Source organism: Amblyomma maculatum, chromosome 1 (assembly GCF_055883805.1).
Source record: "Amblyomma maculatum isolate TAMU_Amacu chromosome 1, ASM5588380v1, whole genome shotgun sequence".
Classification (NCBI taxonomy): domain Eukaryota; kingdom Metazoa; phylum Arthropoda; class Arachnida; order Ixodida; family Ixodidae; genus Amblyomma; species Amblyomma maculatum.
This window is the reverse complement of record NC_139344.1, coordinates 259970883-259984393: the sequence shown is the minus strand read 5'-3', so window position 1 is coordinate 259984393 and position 13511 is coordinate 259970883. Positions and strand designations below refer to the sequence as shown.

At 43.2% G+C, this 13511-nt stretch overlaps 1 long non-coding RNA gene across 1 annotated transcript; it reads left to right on the top strand.

Annotated features, from left to right (window-relative positions):
• Window positions 1–11253: 11253 nt before the first annotated feature.
• Window positions 11254–11805, top strand: LOC146206354 (uncharacterized). The gene is made up of 3 exons (XR_014704430.1): window positions 11254–11391; window positions 11475–11648; window positions 11748–11805. It is a non-coding gene; the product is annotated as an uncharacterized LOC146206354 (long non-coding RNA).
• Window positions 11806–13511: the final 1706 nt, after the last annotated feature.

Here is a 13511-nt window from a genome sequence, read left to right as displayed (position 1 = left end):
CCACAGCAGGGGAACGCCTTTCGAAACGGTTGTGATTGAATCCCCCGTTCTCGAAATCAGCAGTCGAGCGCCCTTACCATTGAGACACCGCGACAGAGGTCTAAAAGCAAAAAAAAAAAAAAAAAAATAGTACTCACACAACTCTATCGTGCATACAGAAGGCATAGAATGGCCTGTTCAAACTGCATTCTGCTATATGAAGAGTCTGCGGTGGCATATGTTTTAGTAGCTGCGGTATTCCAAACAGAAACGGGAATATGCGATTTCTGAACGTTTGCATTAACTTTTATTGACGGAAGCGACCTGTTTTGCTTTGACACGGCGGTAACGACAGTACCACTTCGTTTGAGATATTGCATGTCAAAGGATCTCAAGCGCCGAAGACCACTACAAGACCGCGATGGATGGTGTCCTTATCCAAGCATGACATGCTCGATACGAACAAGTATATATATATATATATATATATATATATATATATATATATTTTAATGAAGCGTAGGGTTATAGAGTGTTCATATTTATTTTGCAAGAGGCATATAGGTAAGCAAAATCTCACGGGAACCGCGAAACAAACAAAAATACTCCTGTACGCGCGCCGCATGCGCGCGCTTAAATCACTGCGGGCTGGCACGCGACGCGAAAACGCATCCACACTGACTAGGTTTCGCCGCTGAGCCGCAAGGTGGTGACTCTGCTCGATCTCGAGGCCAATAGGCGCGAGGCATGCCAAAGGGTGTCACCACACAAGCGTTTAGGGGTAGCTCGGCTGGAAACGCTGATTGGCCCAAAATTTGTAACGTCATATATGACGTCATAATTAACGTCATGGGTCACGTGATATTTTATGATGTCATGTCCGGATGTAGGGCGCACGTGTTTTCCCTAGACTGTCCCTGGATTCCCCATGCTTTTCAGAGCGCCCGGGCGCGACCCGGCTATCATAACCCGGCAGCATGGCGTGGTGGTGTCGGCGGCGCGCCGCAAGCAAACGGCAGCTGCCCAGCCGATGGCCGTCGGCAGAGAGGCACGAGGCCTAGCTTGCATGCGGTGCGGACACCGTGGAAACGGCAGCGACGGCACGCTTCGAGTCGCGAAGAGGTTTCCGAACCAGCTTGTCACACCACACGAATTGCCGAGGAAATCACAGTTTAATTGCTTTTCCTATATCTAGATCTGTGTGAGACCTTTCGGCGAAACAATCGAGGTTCGCCAACGCAGTGTGACCTGTTCGTAGGCCGGCCGGGCGAATTTTCCAGTGACAACTGCACATCATGTTTGCGGTGATTCCGCTCTTCTGCACATTTCGTATATTTGCAAAACGTTTCCTTGCAAAATAGCTTTCTCGGTGCGACGTCTTTCAGGCGCGCAGGCAGTCGGCAACGGTCGTCCGTCCCGTTGCCACGCGTCCCGATATAATTCGGTCTTTTTCTAAGCGAAATAGTTCATTATGAATTGTTTTACCAGAAATGCGCTCGGTGACCGCTCTTATTGGCTAAAAAGGGCCTAATTTCCTCACTCCAAACTAATGCGCCGGCCGGCAACACCGCGGCGCCGGCGCTATTATAAGCACATCCTAGCTGCAACAGCTAGCTAGTCGATGACTGTAGGGGGCAAAAAAAAAAAAGGTTTCAGGACAAAGGGAACAGAGATACGCACTAGGTCATTCGACTCTACAAATTTTTTAGGTCAGAATTGTGATGCTGGGAGTGATATGTTGATCAGGAAAAAAAAAAAACTAAATAAGCTGTAGTATTAAAGGATGACCTCTCACTGTTTTGGCTACCCTGTTGTTAAAAACAATTAGGTGCCTAATGAATATCCTATTCTCATTTGGGCTATGATTATTATAAAACTATGTAAGTCATTTCACATTGATCAGGGCTTGTTTTAGATTAAGTTTAATAAAGCAAATCCCCATCTTGCACTTGGAGCATAATGCCTTCATACCTCAAATAAAGTTGATGGAGCATATCATAAAGTCGCAATTAATACAACCGGATTTCAGAACATTCAGCCTCAGGATTTCAGGCTAACAAGAAGAAATGTTGTACATTCTTACTAAGGAGGTCATGTTATATATGGGTAACTATAGGAGCATTATAAGATGTGTACTTTTTAAGTAGTACAGAACTGTGCGTAGCCTTTAGAAAACATGAAAATATTGCAGCGTATATCACATGAAGAGTAATGGCATTGTATGTTTTGTAAGTGTCAGCATATGTTTGCTGTCAAATTGAGATCCATGTGATGCATGCATCTTTTAATGACTTAGTGCTTGTTCTAATGCAATGCATGGACCATTTCAGCTTGTCATGCCTTCGCATGTCTAATATGTAATAAACAGCGTCTTACGTCTTCTGCATTTCTTTCACGGCAACAAGTTTTGCATCCGTCATATGTGTCAGTTGTGATTTTTAAGTGGACCTGTAGCCTGAAACAGACTGCTGACTGCCATCACAAATTTGTTTGTTCTATTTTCAAACACTGCATTTATTTGTGTTCATAAAAACATTGAAATGCTTTAATAACTTTCATTGCCTTGAGTAAATGTTTGTCATTTGTTACATTGATTGCTTGCAGTCCAGAAATTCTTTACATTCTTATTTGGCTATACCTTACACTTACAAACACATATAAAGTTATATATGTGCTACACTATTTCTCCTTCCATTTAGTATCTCTTTCACACAACCTCAGAGTTTAAAGACAATTATTTATCAAACAGCACTTGTGAATGTATCTAAGTGGACACTTTTTTAATTGCACAATGATGGCATAATGCAATGAAGAATAAACTAATGTGGTCCACCACTTCAGTTTGCAAAAGACTTATGAAAGAGAAAGGTAGCATGCACTATAGCCAATTTTTAACAAAATGTTCTGGGCATACGCCACCTTTTATGCAACTAATATGTCAACAGCAAGAAAAAAAAAACCTTTTTATACATTACTAAGGTGTAAAGATGAGTAAAACGAGTATTTGCTGAATTTCGGGCTGTCCAGACATTGTGGGATTGCTTTTCAGAATATAAAAAGGCATTTTTCTAGCATAAAGGAGGGGTTAGAAACCTTGCTGTCCCCATAGGGGCGTGGGGACTGCACTGGGTGCAGTGCTCAGGAAAGTGTGGCTGGGAATGGGGGGGGTGGGGGGGGGGGGGAGGGGAGAGAGGGTGGTAATGCAAAGAGTGCAGTTAGAGAAATATATGCAAGGCAATTCACATGCTGCAATACTGTGGGCCTTAAGTTCTTTTCCTCAAGAGAATGTTTTCTCTCTTTTGTTGCTGTAAGAGAAGGTTATTTTTAAAAATGAGAGATACAGGTCAGTCCGTCATGAAATCGAACCTGACGACCCCTACTATCACTCCGCTGCTGAAGACCACTTTGAGACTAAATGTATTCTGTTAGCAAGGCATCACTGCTCATTGGTACCTTATTTATTTGCAAGGAGGCTACAGTAGTCTGTGCCATTGCTTTTCTATGTTGCTTGCACCTATAGCATGCAGTACCTGAAGTAGTAAATGCTGCACAATTTCATTTGCAGACAAAGCACCTATACCTTGACAAAGTAGTGGCAAAGATGGATGATTTAAAGCTCTTTCTCAAAGATGATGTGTGGCCACAGTGTGCAAGGCTATTGAGCAGAAATTCATAAAATCAAATGAGCTCAGAATATCAGTAGACAGACGCCAGAAGTTCAAAAAGAGTATGGTAGGGGAATGTGTCTGAGGTTCAGGGTTTTCATTGCAGGAAGAAAATAAAAGGGGCGATGCTTGAGTGCACTGGTAGATTTTATGCCGAGCTCTGCATTAAATCAAAAGCGATTTTAGAAGCCGCAGAACATATCTGGTCCTCTTGAAGTGAAGAGATTTCTTTATTCTACTGAGGGACCTCTCAAGCCTTAAAGTATGTATTTCGAAGCTTTTATCCTTCTACGACAAGCTGTCTGATAGAACACATTTCATCGAAATGCCTTGGCTGAGGAGACACCTCAAATTAAAGTGGCAAGAATTGGACTCGAAGAGGCCAACAGTTGGGCAGCATTGGAGTTCCCCAGATTGAGATTTTCTAGAGCCTCTCCCCAGCCTGCAACTATTCCTAATATATGAGTGTCTATTGTATCTTGTGAGAGGAGGAGGTTGTGTCCTGTGAGGAAGAGGACCTATGATAGGTCAGTGCACGCTTTCAGATCTTGCATTATCATCTCTCGTAGGTGAGCTGGTAAAAGACATTGATTTTTAATGAAAATGCTGGCATGTCGGTTTTTTTTTTTTTTTTGCTTTATGCTCTTTAGATCAATACCAGCTTTCAAAACAAGATTTATAATATCTGAAATTAGTTGCTCAAAGCAAGATGACTTCAGTGTTTCCCACTTTTTGTACACAAGCGATTTCTATAATTAATCGAGGGGTATGCTTATTTCATTTGTGCGGCAGGATTAATTATGCACTTGTCCCTCTGCAAAATTTGTCTTTTACAGCGTAGTTGTTGAAGGCCTCAATTATGACTGCTTGTCTGTTTTTGTAACTTCAGTTCTCTTCTGTGTGTTCGAGTTGTCATTTGACTATTAGCATGCTTACTTCTCAAATGGCATTTCTACGCCCATATTTGCATGTGAACGCTCAGTCTAACATTCTAGCTGGTTCGTATTTACTTTATTCTTTGTCACTGTGGCCGATGTAATTGCAGTTGTCTTGCGCATGTTCAAAGCTTTCAACAGTCCTTATGAAGAGTTTGTGGAAGCATAAAAAATAGGAACTACAATACAGCACATTGGCCAGTTCTCAAGGCTTTTGCTGGCACTGCGCTATGCCTGATGTAAACAAAATTGTTCGCAATGGCACCGTGTTATAATCCTGGTCGCATCTGCCAGTTTGCCACTTTTTAGTTACTGTGCGTGTTACCAAGTATTTCTACATGCTCAAAGTTTGCAATTCTTGTGGTTTTTATATGCCCTTTTATTTGAGTGGTCCCAATCTAGAAATTCATCTGTCAAAAACCTCTACTTAGTTCTTCACAAATGCACCTTTCTTAAGAAAAGAAAAAATATGACATATGCCCCTCGTAATATAGCTTATTATCAGCTGTGGGGTATGCTTGTTACGTTAAGAAATGAATGAAAAAAAAATGCCTTGGCTTGCACCATGTTGTGCGATACGAAAAACGAACTTCCCCAATCGAAGAAAGCCTTGACGACAAAGTAGTTGATGGTATTGCGCTCAGGTGTGTTCGTGAAGAAGGGGGGGGGGGGGGGGTTATCCCACGTTATTGCACCGGATGTCGCAGACCTACGCAGTGGGGGTTAGAAATGGAGTGCTCCCATGGGATACAGAGGAACGAATACAACCGGTCATGGAGACTGCAAACATGCGCCTTATCTGCACTTGTGCCCTCGTTTTTGTGTTCTTTCTGAGTTGTAAACCATCAACAGGCAGCAAGGCTCGCATGCAACGGGTACCTTATACGCATGAACGTTGATCTCAGTTGAATTCCAGTTGGGGATCCATTGTTATCCAACTGGTATGAACTGGAAGTTTGTTCCTTAAACTATTTACATCAGTTAGGATTTTTGCCTGTGTTGTTTCAAAGTAATGTAGAAATGTTGTCAGTGTTGTTCAAGTTACTGCCTATGAAGCAACACAATTTCACAAAAAAACAATGGTTGTGAGCCGCCTCATGCATTTATTTTTTCATTTTGAAAATGTTTCAAGCTACAATAATTGCCATGTCAGTCAGTTCAGTTCAGTCGTTCAGTCGTGTCCGACTCTTCGTGACCCTATGGACCATGTCACGCCACGTTTTCCGGTCTCTCACTATCTTCCTAACATCACATAACTTCATCTGCAGTGCCTCGAGGATGCCATCTAACCATCGCGTTCGCTGCCTACCCCTTCTCCGGCGCCCCTCAACCTTTCCCAACATCAAATCTTTCTCCAGCGACTCCTCTCTTCTCATCAGATGACCAAAGTAGCTGAGCTTTAACTTTAGAATTTGACCCTCCAATGAGCAGTCAGGGTTTATGGTCGACAATATCGACTGATTTGATCATGCCATGTCACTTTGCGTAAAACAAGCTCTAGCTTTTTACAGGAATGGTTTTAGAGTGTGCTAAAGAAAGAAAGTGTAAAGAAAGATGGAATAGTGACATGTGGCCTCTTTTATGCATGATGTTTGTGTGCCGCACATGAAGTGAAAAGATATCTCTGTTGGTTAACGGCTTTGCACTCAGTGGATTAGTCATGCAGTGTTGCATGACAGACCACCGAAGGCCCAATACATCCTACAAAAGACTAAAAATGAGAAAACATGACGATGAAGTTGAAGGCCCATGATCTGCCAGGAAACAATGGGGTGGCTCTGAGAAGGACTTTTATATTGGCAGTAGTAAGGATGGCAGTCTTCTGCTTTGTGGCTCTTCACTTCGCAGTGACAACACTGGTGTATACTGCACTAACACCTACTGCAGTTTTGACCATGCTGTCAGTTATTCTGAGAGCTGCGGCGGTGAGCATCAGCCAGTGCTCTAAGTTTCAAGTGTTAATTTGTAAAAGATGTGTTCTAGATCCTGCTAAAGAGTCTTGTATTATCCAATTGAGTTTCCAGAATTTACACTTTCTCTAGAAGCCCTCATTCCATTTAGGCATCTTTTCATTCTTTCCAATTAGAATTTTCAGTCCTAATTGAATTTCCATAATCAAATGTCTTCCAGTTTCCAGATGACCTCCCAGCTGGAATAATTACTTAGTCCCAACTGCATAGTTTTAACTCTCTGTAAAGAAGCAATTTATTTTTATTATGGGCTGCTAAGTTATGGTCATCTTACGGATTAGAATTGATATTCCTAATGAACATCCAAACTGAATGGCCAATTGTTATGCATGGTGAAACTGGAATTCAAACTACATTTCAATGATGCATTGTGTGTGCACTGGCTAAGATGTTAAAGGAAGCTGGTGCATTTCGCTCCCTATTAAAAATACACCCAAACATATTAGATTTCAATAGGCTTTGCAGTTAAAAATTTTGCAACTAATTTCAAAGTCCAATCTGGAGTCAATGATTTCAATTCAAGCATATTAGATAGTCTCGAGAGCTAAATTAAATGTTTCAGAGAGCAACTCATGCACTTAGGTGCTTAGGTCCTGGACCCATTTACAAAGGAACAGCAGACGTTAGCTGCAGAGTAGGATAAAAATATTTACACATTATTTAAAAAAAGTGCAAGAATTAGAGACCCTATGTCTAGAAGATCTATTAATGCGAAAGTATTACTTCGCTATGTTTATTTATTTATTTATTTATTTATTTATTTATTTATTTATTTATTTATTTATTTATTTATTTATTTATTTATTTATTTATTTATTTATTTATTTATTTATTTATTGTAAGTACCTACAGTGCCCATGAGGCATTATAGTAAGGGGGATACAACTACATACAATAACACATGCAAAGAAGATATAAGGAAACTTGTTAGCAAGGTAACACAACACACTGATAGGACACTAAATGAATTCTCAAGTAGTATAAGTGATAACATAAAATACATTAACACAGCGCTGGCAAATGCACAGATTTCTGTCCGCAGACCCCGTCCGCACACCTCATCCGCAGAACGTGTCTGCAAAATCATGTCCGCAGCAGTTGTGAGTAATTGAGAAGTGGTGGAGGTTAATGAGTGGTGTCAATCGATGGAGGGTGATGTAATGTTGCAGCAGCATCCGTTCTTTTGTATTGCTCCAATGCAGATTCTGCAGTGCTCTTTAACTTTGCAACATTTCTGATTTTACAACCCTAAAAAGTGTATTCATAGCTGTTTTCACAATTTCAGGAATGCCTGTTTAAGTTCATTCAGTGAGACCATTAGACTGTGTTTTATTGATTGCAGGTTGCACCAAGTGTGAAAGTGCGGGAGAAACCAGAGGTTGGAGTTTTGAGTTAAAAATGGAGTGGCTCTAAATTACAGCAGTGCCATCGAGCAAAGAAAGCTTTTATTGTCCTGCCAAGAAAAATAGGAAACATGCAACAAGTGGCATTCATAGTTAAAGATAATTATACTGTATTCTTCACGAAGGTGTCATGTCGTAAAGCGGCAGTCAATATCGGTTATGCAAGAAACACACATTTAATTTACTGAGAATTATCCTTTTATTGATATTTGCTCTTGTGGTGCTTGCCCACATAAAACTGCAATACCTTATCTGTGGGGACTTGCATAATTAAAGGCAAGGACAGTACCACATCAAGGTAAAGCTCACTCATTGAAGAAACCTTTTTTTTATTTGCAGTGTTGTTTATATGAATTTCCTATCTCAAATGAAAAAAATTCACACTAAGACTTATGCGAGTTTCTACAAGGTCAATATTTTTATTATAGGTCGGTAGCCATCTCTTACATCATTTTCTTATTTCAGACTCAAAACAAAATAGTTTTTCTGTGTTTATTTCTTCATGAAATTGGACCAGGCAAACAAATTTTCAAGTAAATAATTTCAATGTAAAACAGTCTCATTGAGATCAAAGCCAGTAATAAACACACTATTATCAGCATACATGATGAGCTGAACACTGTTGTCAATATAAATTATGTTATTTATGTACAAATTCAGCAAAAGTGTGCCTAATACTCTTCCTTGAGGTACTAAACAAAATATATAAAGGATGATTTGTTTTTGTTAAGGTTCATCTAATTCCTTGAATGGGACTTGATTCAATTATTTCCAATACCTTTGCGAGTGCTGGTAATTTAAAAAAATATCTCTACGAACGTGTGCTCCATGCTCTAGCAGATTTCATAGAGTTCCCCGATAGAATATTGAGCTTTTATATTAGCATTGCATGACTTGTTAATTGGATGTGAAGCATGTTTGATGTTCACAAATGCATGCCATTTCCATAATTTCGACTCCCTTAATTGTACGAAATGTTGGCACAGAGCTGAAGTGTTGCCATTGAATTGGACTCCAAATTGTTGACTGGGGGCCAATATCCAAGTTGGAAATGGTCATTTCCGATTTTGATTTGGCCTCAACTGTTTTGTTAAACTTGGAACAAAGCCATACTGCCGCGGTGCAATCCATCGCTACGTACGTGGTTCGGCTAGAGCAGCTCTTTAGACACAGACAGAAACAGAGACCAATGACAATCTTTTTTAAGAAACAGCCAACAAAAGTGAACTGAAAACATGACAACCGCTCACCTCATACATGGTTACTATACAAAGGCACACTGCACTTGAACCTTGTCTAGGACTCCTAGCGCGTAGGATGCTTTCGTAAAAAAAGAAAAAAAAAACGTACATGGCATCGAATCCAGGTGCGTACACTTCGGCCTTTTCCCGTGCTCTCGAGTTAGTGATCCTTGGATGGCGACTATAACCTTCGAAATGTGATGCATTTATAAAAAAAAATACACAGCGGCACAAAGCCGCGGTGTATATTGTAGCCTATCGCGAGGCCTATAGTTTGTCGTCACTGCAGCACTGGAGAGAACGACGCTGGCCACGTGCTAGCTGCAGTAGCTGTGGAATGCACGAGGTAAGTGAGAATTAAGCAGTACAGTACTTTATGAAGCAATATTCAAGACGATTATGCAGTTGTTATATAAAATGTCGATACTTCCATTAACATCGCTGAACAAAGCCGCACCACACTGAGAATACTCTAGCTGCTAACCCTGTTGTATGGGCTTAGTTAGCGTTCGTCACGGCAGCAGAGTGCCGCTTGCCACGTGTCCTGCAGCTGCTGCACGAAGACTCGGAAGAATGCGTGAGGAAAGCAGGTAATAAGCACTGTAGCACTTTATTAAATCAAATTTGACACGATTATGCATGCCTGTATGTACGTATAGCCTGGTAAAGAGGCCTAGCGCGCAAGTTATTTTGGTGGCCGCGGCGATTGATACGAAGCCACGTGCAACGTAGAGAGGGAAGAGGAGTACGGGAGGTGCAGGTCTGCGGTCTGCCAGAAAACATTGGGGCGGCCCTGAAAAGGGCAGTTTGGATGCGCAGCGACATGACGGCGTGGCGAACACAACGCCCTGCACTCGTCGGCCCTTTGCCGTGCACCGTCAACAGTGGTGCACTACGTCGCACACAGTGCCTAGTTATATGCTGCCCTGGATGCTGTAGCGATGCTTCTACTGTAGACATTTACGAAGGTTGCGGCGATGATCTTGGAGAGCTGATCGATGCCGCGATCCCTGACATGGGCTGCTGCGTACAAAGAAAATCCTCGGCCTCTTCCCAGCATACAGAAAACGGTGCTGTAAAAGAGTAGAAAAAAGTTGCATTATGAACATAGTGATTTGGTGAATGCGCAACATATTACAAAACCTTCGACAAAGAAATCTGCGTTCTTGTACCTCAATCAGGGTTGAGAATGCGCACGGCAGACGTGCGCCTCAACATAGCAGTCAGGCAGCGGTTAGTTGCCGACGGCGGATGTTTTCGTGGAGGTCTCCATAGCCGTGGCCGTTTTTTTTTTTTTTTGAACTCGAGGAGCGTCCATGCCACGAGCAGCTGCTGCAAGAGGTCCTGGAAGCACGTGGGGAGAGACAAGCGACACAGCACTTATAAATAACCAAAATGCGAGACAATTTCGCGCAATTTATACTTACCTTGACGGTGCTTGCGATCTCCCGCAGGTCGTCGCCATTATCAACGTCATTCCGCCGAACGTACAACACGGATCGGCGTGCTGAAAGCGCATTCACGTAAACGCCCAGGCCCGCCATCGTCGAGCACCTCGGTGACCGAACGCGCCGGTGCCATGCAGCAGCGAGATCCACGAACCGAATGCCGGAATCGCGCGCGTTGCCAGAGCGGGGGGCACCTAGCGATTCCCTAGAGCGTCTAGGGACGAAAAAAAACAAGCAAACCCAATTTTTGACTACGTCACGTCCGGTTAAGCATCAAGCCCGACGCAAAAAACGTCACGCCAGGCCGCGGCGTGTCCACCAATCAGCGCTTCCAGCCGAGCTACCCCTAAACGCTTCTGTCACCACCCTGTACAGAAGCGTTTAGGGGTAGATCGGCTGGAAACGCTGATTGGTGGACACGCCGCGGCCTGGCGTGACGTTTTTTGCGTCGGGCTCAATGCTTAACCGGACGTGACGTATCAAAAACTGGGTTTGCTTGTTTTTTTTCGTCCCTAGACGCTCTAGGGAATCGCTAGGAGCCCCCGCTCTGGCAACGCGCGCGATTCCGGCATTCGGTTCGTGGATCTCGCTGCTGCATGACACAGGCGCGTTCGGTCACCGAGGTGCTCGACGATGGCGGGCCTGCGCGTTTACGTCAATGCGCTTTCGGCACGCCGATCCGTGCTGTACGTTGGGCGGAATGACGTTGATAATGGCGACGACCTGCGGGAGATCGCAAGCACCGTCAAGGTAAGTATAAATTGCGCAAAATTGTCTCTCATTTTGCTTATTTATAAGTGCTGTGTCACTTGTCTCTCCCCACGTGCTTCCAGGACCTCGTGCAGCAGCAGCTCGTGGCATGGACGCTCCTCGTGTTCAAAAAAAAAAAAAAAATCGGCCACGGCTATGGAGACCTCCACGAAAACATCCGCCGTCGGCAACTAAGCGCTGCCTGACTGCTATGCTGAGGCGCACGTCTGCCGTGCGCATTCTCAACCCTGAAAGAGGTACAAGAACGCAGATTTCTTTGTCGAAGGTTTTGTAATATGTTGCGCATTCATCAAATCGCTATGTTCATAATGCAACTTTTTTCTACTCTTTTACAGCACCGTTTCCTGTATGCTGCGAAGAGGCCGAGGATTTTCTTTGTACGCAGCAGCCCATATGTCAGGGATCGCGGCACCGATCAGCTCTCCAAGATCATCGCCGCAACCCTCGTAAATGTCTACAGTAGAAGCATCGCGACAGCATCCAGGGCAGCATATAACCATGGCACTGTGTACGACGTAGTGCACCGCTGTTGACGGTGCACGGCAAAGGGCCACGGACGAGTGCAGGGCGTTGTGTTCGCCACGCCGTCACGTCGCTGCGCATCCAAACGGCCCTTTTCAGGGCCGCCCCAATGTTTCCTGGCAGACCGCAGACCTGCACCTCCCGTACTCCTCTTCCCTCTCTACGTTGCACGTGGCTTCGTATCAATCGTCGCGGCCACCAAAATAACTTGCGCGCTAGGCCTCTTTACCAGGCTATACGTAAATACACGCATGCTTAATCGTGTCAAATTTGATTTAATAAAGTGCTACAGTGCTTATTACCTGCTTCCCTCACGCATTCTTCCGAGTCTCCGTGCAGCAGCTGCAGAACACGTGGCAAGCGTCACTCTACTGCCGCGACGAACGCTAAGCCCACACAACAGGCTTAACAGCTATAGTATTCTGCGGCTTTGTTCAGCGATGTTAATGGAAGTATCGACATTTTATATAACAACTGCATAATCGTCTTGAATATTGCTTCATAAAGTACTGTACTGCTTAATTCTAACTTACCTCGTGCATTCCACAGCTGCTGCAGCTAGCACTTGGCCAGCGTCGTTCTCTCCAGTGCTGCAGAGACGACAAACTAGGCCTCGCGATAGGCTACAATATACACCGCGGCTTTGTGCCGCTGTGTATTTTTTTTTTATAAATGCATCACATTTCGAAGGTTATAGTCGCCATCCAAGGATCACTTAACTCGAGAGCACGGGAAAAGGCAGAAGTGTACGCACCTGGATTCGATGCCATGTACAACGCCGTTTTTTTTTTTTTTTTTTTTTCACGAAAGCATCCTACGCGCTAGGCGTCCTAGACAAGGTTCAAGTGCAGTGTGCCTTTGTATAGTAACCATGTATGGGGTGAGCAGTTGCCATGTTTTCAGTTCACTTTTGTTGGCTGTTTCTTAAATAAAAATGGTCTCTGTGTCTGTCACTGTGTCTAAAGAGCTGCTCTAGCCGAACCACGTACGTAGCGATGGATTGCACCGCGGCAGTATGGCTTTGTTCCAAGTTTAACAAAACAGATTGAGGCCAAATCAAAATCGGAAATGACCATTTCCAACTGGATATTGGCCCCCAGTCAACAATTTGGAGTCCAATTCAATGGCAACAGTTCAGCTCTGTGCCAACATTTCGTACAATTAAGGGAGTCGAAATTATGGAAATGGCATGCATTTGTGAACATCAAACATGCTTCACATCCAATTAACATGTCATGCAATGCTAATATAAAAGCTCAATATTCTATCGGGGAACTCTATGAAATCTGCTAGAGCATGGAGCACACGTTCGTAGAGATATTTTTTTTAATTACCAGCACTCGCAAAGGTATTGGAAATAATTGAATCAAGTCCCATTCAAGGAATCAGATGAACAGTAACAAATCATCCTTTATATATTTTGTTTAGTACCTCAATGAAGAGTATTAGGCACACTTTTGCTGAATTTGTACATAAATGACATAATTCATATCATGACATAATTGACAACAGTGCTCAGCTCATCATGTATGCTGATAATAGTGTGTTTATTACTGGCTTTTATCTCAATGAGACTG